The following is a 5,638-nucleotide window of genomic DNA, read 5'->3' as shown; positions in this document are numbered from 1 at the left end:
TGAGTCAGGGTCTTCCAGTGCAGTTCAGGCTGGTCTCAAATTCACAGGGAATCTCTTGCCTCAGCCTCCAGAGTGCTGGGATTACAGGTGTGTGCTACCATACCCGGCAGGAATTAATTTTTTAAAAAACTTTATTTCAGGGATTTTTTTCTTTTAGAGATGGGCCGTCAATATGGTTGCACCCAAGTTACTTATTGTGAAGGAATGAACGGCATTCTACTTCAACTCATATAATAGCTACTTGATTTCTTTTGGGAAGTCTGTGTAAGTATGTAGTGATAGTGGTGCTTCTTTGTGAAGAAAACTGCTTGATGTAGAACTAACAAAATAAATCGTTAGCTGTTTTAGAATTTACTATTTCTCAATCCTGGAGATTCTAGAGTATTTAGTCGGCTAAGGATTTCTGACAACCTAGAAGACTGATTTAGGAATCAGCGATTTTGTACACACCATTATACTTTATTGATTCTAAAAACCAGCCGTAGGGATTCAGACTGTCGACTTTCTTAGTTGTATCTCTGTGACTGTAAGCCACGCTTTATTTGCCTTTTGAGAGACTTAGAAAACAAGAAAGCACAAAAGCCAAAGCGATTGTAAGGCTACCCTTCTGCACTTCTGGTAACTATTTCTGAGTGCGCGGGTCCTCTGGAAGCCACAGATCTCAGGAATGGGCTGCAAAACTGCTTCAAAGTCTTAAAGCTTATGGAAAAAATTTCAACTGTGAACATAGAGTAATGTACAAATGGGGTTCTACTCAAATCTGGGGAGAATAGAAAGCAGGATTGGGTCAAATGGTATTTGCTGAGGTTATGGATTAGTAATTAATCATTTTTAAAAAAATGTTTGGGGAGGATTTCATTCTTTAGCACTTAAGCTTGGCTGTTTAAGTAAAACATGTTAAAATAAATAAAAAATAAAAATGCTTTTACTGAAAAATAGAGGGAAGAATGTTCAGAAGCACTTGGGCTAAAAAGATACAGGTCACCTAAGCAACCACCTTACTAGGTGCCTGCTTTAGAGAAATCTGGCTGTTTGGCTCATGAGGCAAAACAAGCTCCCACCACCTCTTTAGTGACCATATATGAAACAGGCAGAAGATCCAGGAAAAAACAAATGTCTTATGAATATTACAGCTGCAAACCTGAAAGTCTTAGAAAACCTCAACTTCTTTCCTTCAATGAAAACAAAGAAACAATCTCAACAATACAACTAAGAAAATACCAAGGCAAAATTTAGGAACCAGAAAACCCAAACAACTCACCAGGCTTAAATGTAGGATTTAAAATAGCAAAAGGAAGTAAAACCCATCTATGTGATGTCAAGTTCTATTTTGGTATATAATTAAGTAGTTGGATTTTAAGTTCCTCAAAGTTAAAATATTAACCAGACCCTTAGCTAGAAGATGTGCTGCCAGACCTCTGTATGGAGTATAACCAGGTAATCACGGTGCATTGTATTGCTGTACACACAGAGAATGAAAACTACTGCTTCTAAAAACTAGGAAACTTTCATTAGAGGTTACAGCAGACCCTATAGAGGAAATGGCTTGGGGTGAAGGAGGCATATGAGAGAGGATGAAAGGAACAGTGCTCATGCTATCCAAATTAGAGTCAGGATGTTTATGTTCAAATCTTATCTTGGCTCTGTGCTGAGGGTACTGAATAATGGGGACATGGGAAAGTATCTCTGAAGTCCCTAAATTAGGCATGGAATATACCAAGTTCCTCCTACAAATGCTTTAGATTTTCAGCAGTCTGTGTGCATGTCTGAATCTTCATTGTGACTAGAGTCCATGGCTAGCTAATGTTAATTTCTGCTTTTCTGTTAGTCTCCTTCCTGTAGCTATTATTCATTTTGTTGTTTACAAGTCACAGGCTTCTACAGGACTGCAACCTAATGGGGCATGTTTTATTTGTTTTCCTGATTGCATTCTTTTCGTTTTTTTGAGATGGGGTTTCCTTGTGTTGCCCATATTGGGCTGGAAATGGGGCTGAAGTGATTCTTCTGCCTTAGCCTCCTGAGAAGCTGGGCTTACAAGCACGGGCCACGGTGTCCAGACTTAGCTCTCTTCCATTTGCTCACCCAGCAAGTGTGTATGATGCACTTATTTTGTGTTGGGCATTGTGTTGGTCAAGTAGGATGTAGTAGCAAGATAGACCTGGCTCCTGTGAGTTTGCCATCGGCCTTAGCATCTTATATATAATGGCCTTGTTTGCCAATGTTATGAACATGAGGTTAATGCAGATCAACACCACTTAAAATAGCATTAGGGGCTGGGGAGATGGTTCAGTAGAATAAGCGCTTTCCTGGCAAGCGCAAGGGCCTGAATTCAGTCCCTGGTTCCACCAAAAAAAAAAAAAATCATTAAAGCATTTCAGATGTCAGTGTCTCTAATAAATATCTGGCCAGTATTAGCAATAAATAATGCTCACATAAGTGGAGCTTATACTCAAGACTGTAGACTGCATTTGCAAAACTTAAGGGGTGTTGATTTTCTTTCTGAAAGAGCAGACCTAATAAAGTGGAATTAAAAAAGCTCCATATATAATTTCCAAATGGAATTGGGAAATAAAAAGAACTATTTGTTCATTACAGAGCTCTTACATTACTTCAGCATATGTGTATAAGCGGCAGCAGCAGCAGCTGCTGGAGATGAAAATAATTACTGTCTCAGGGTCTGAACAGAAGAAAATCTTGATGGCTTCTGTTGTTAAGCTGGCTTTCTTTACAGATGTTATTCCCAAGAAAAACAGGATTTTAATAGGAACTTTGAAAGCCTCCTTACAGGGCCAGGGGTGTAGGTCAGTGGTAGAGCTCATGCTTCCAGCCTCTGTTCAATCCCTAGCACTAAGGGAAAAAAAGTTTCTTAAAGAGCTTGGGGAGCTGCAGGTGGAATTGGCTGCAAGCATGGTTTTCTGTGGCTTGTTTTCCTGCCTGTGAGTTCTTTCCTTCTGTGATGGGGCACATGGGAGACTGAAGAAGAATGGAGATATAGATCAGTGAGGAAGCACAAGGTCCTACGTTTGATTGCTGGTACCTCCCAAAATAAAGCAGAGGTAAGTCCATTCAGGTCTCTAGAAAGATTTTCATATGTCAGCAGGGAGCTAGAGTAAAAAAATTTGTACTGACTTGCTGGATTTCAAACTGTCCCATGTGTTTTCTAGGGTGCCTTTAACAACAACTGAAATCTTGGGTCTTCCTAATGCAGAACCATTTCAATTTACCAGGAATTGATTTATTTTTTACAATTGTGTCATACTGCATGTAAGGCCAAATATATCCTCTCACATCAATAGTATGAAAACAAAGAGTTAATACCAGTAACTCATGCATAATAACAATTTTTGGAAAAGAAACAATAGTCTTTATCAGTTTGGCTCTTGTCACTATTTTTGTTTGATCCTGAACAAGGTAAATTATTTCCAGGATGAATTTTAAACTCCTTATTATTTTTGATGCTTGCCCTGCAGCTGAATAAACACCTCTGTAAGGCATGTGACATTGAATTGGCTTGGGTTTTGAAATATGTCTTGACTTTACAGCCTGCTTAAGTTCATCCATGCACACTGAGCAAAACGGTGAATTTAAAATTCTAAATTTTGGAAGTAAATTTTCATTACTGTTCACCAGACTGCATTTCAACATCAAGCTCTATTTGTAGAGACTTATGGGAGGACATGGCTTCCTAACATCCTGCCAACTATATATGGGTTTGAATTTTAATTGATTCACTTTATTATTTTCCAAGAGAACTGTCATACTGGGTTAACAATTTCCTTCATAATTCCACTAAGTCAGATTCTCTCTCTTTTTTTTTTTTTTGGCGGAACCAGGGATTGAACTGAGAGCCTTGCGCTTGCCAGGGAAGGGCTTATTCCACTGAGCCATCTCCCCGGCCCCTAAGTCAGATTCTCATTGCTGGTATTTTATTATTAAATGACACTTCTTTCAAGATTTTTGGTTTTGTAAGCCTCTAGAATTTTTTTTTTTAATTCTCAGAATATCCTAAGAGTTTTCAGTTCAGACCGGGATCCTTGGAATCCTAGTGCTTTCTGAGTTTTGCTACTGCTGCATTACCTAAGTAGTTTTTTTTAAAAAGTTGTTCGGGGTTTGTAGGGCTCCCCCAGTAGAGCCGGGCGAACGGAAAGAGCTCATCGGTTTGTTTGAAGACAGGCGGCTGTACAGGCAGCTTTTCCCAGACTCTCCCAGCTCCGGCTTTTCATGCATACCAGCAAAGCCGCTTTTTTCCTCCAGTGATTGAAACCATCTGGACTGCAGGGGGGTCACGTGTGTATGAGAAAATGACATAAAGTTTCAGACCCCTTGTGCTCTGCTCCAGACCCAGACAATTCTTGTTCGGACGGTGCCAAGGTGAGAGCCGTCCGGCTGGAGGCTAACTTCCCATCCCGGTCTCCCCAGCCCCCACCCTGCCCACCTCGCCCCCTACCTCCCCCGCGCCCTCTCTTCCCCGCCCCGCCACCCCCCGGCTCCGAGTAACCCCCCCCCCGCCAGGCTCCAGCAGCCCACCCTCTCCGTCTTGGGTGGAGGCACACATCCTCCACGCCCCCTCCCCTCTCCGCTGCAGCCCGGCCGCAGCCCGGGGCGCGGATGCCTGCCCGCCGCCCGCCCTCTGCGGGAGCGGCTCCTCCTCCCGGCTTTGGGGCTCCTCGGGAGCAGAACGGCAGGCGAGGCTGGGCAGCGCGGAGGTGAGCGCCTCGGGTCGCACCGGGAGATCGTCCCGCCGGCCCCGGGGTCCTTGCCGCGCGCCCCGCCCCGCCCCTGCGCTTCTAGCCCTTTTCCCGCTACTTCCCTTCTCTGGCCGGCCGGCGGTGTTCCAGCTCCGTGAGTATTTGCTTGCGGGCTTCGGAAGGCGCGGTGGAGCTCCAGGGCTGTGGGGGACTTGCCGGGGACTATCAGCAGCTGCCTGCGGGAGGTCGCGGTGGAGGCCAATTCTGTTTTCCGCCGGGCGGCAGCCAAGCTGTGGGGGTGGGGGCGGGGAGCTCGAGGTGGGAGTCTGGGGGAGTGACGAGCTGGGGTGAGCTGAACTGGAGTGGGGTCCCTGGCCTCCGGAGACCCTCTGAATGTCCAAGCCGCTCCCACCCAGGGCTGCTGTAGCTTGCATGCAGGCTCCTTAAATAACACAAACACACACACATACCCAAACTCAAACAAAGGAAAATTAGCTTCGCACCCAATCACTTTAGCCTGTTAACTGTATTTCTGGATGTTACCTTTCATTATTTTGCCCTTATTCCAGCGTGCACAAAGTAAGAACGTGTTTTTTTTTTTTTTTTTTTGAAGTGACCCAAGATTGAAGGAACACAGTAGTCAACGTTTATTCTCCTTTGTCCAATAATCTAGTAGTGAATGAGTAAAATTCAGAAGGATGAGTGTTTCCCAGTGTTTCTGAAAAGAGATTATTGCATTTTCCTGGGAGTGTTGTATAAATGTAGTTTATAATTAGTGGAACTGGAATGAAACCTCTTCATCACTGAATGAGAGAATTTACTCTCCCACAGACCAACTGTTGCATTTATTTCCATCCAGGTGTTTCTGCTGTTTGGACAGCAAGATTTGGGAATAGTGAAGAGGTCGCTAACCCATCTCCAGGACTGGTTTCTTGTTTTTTTTTTTTTTT

At 43.7% G+C, this 5,638-nt stretch overlaps 1 protein-coding gene across 1 annotated transcript in view; it reads left to right on the top strand.

The window, feature by feature from the left end:
- The first annotated feature begins 4,622 nt into the window (after positions 1-4,622).
- St5 (suppression of tumorigenicity 5) overlaps positions 4,623-5,638 on the top strand; it is a 179,446-nt gene continuing 178,430 nt past the window's right edge. Inside the window, exon 1 of the mRNA XM_023707591.1 lies at positions 4,623-4,842. The gene's annotated coding sequence lies outside the window, so the exon portion shown is untranslated. The remainder of the gene's footprint in view (positions 4,843-5,638) is intronic.

This window comes from Octodon degus, unplaced genomic scaffold (assembly GCF_000260255.1).
Source record: "Octodon degus isolate 3935 unplaced genomic scaffold, OctDeg1.0 scaffold00302, whole genome shotgun sequence".
NCBI classification, from domain to species: Eukaryota; Metazoa; Chordata; class Mammalia; order Rodentia; family Octodontidae; genus Octodon; species Octodon degus.
Note: the sequence above shows the minus strand (reverse complement) of the source record. Positions and strands in the feature narration are given on the sequence as shown.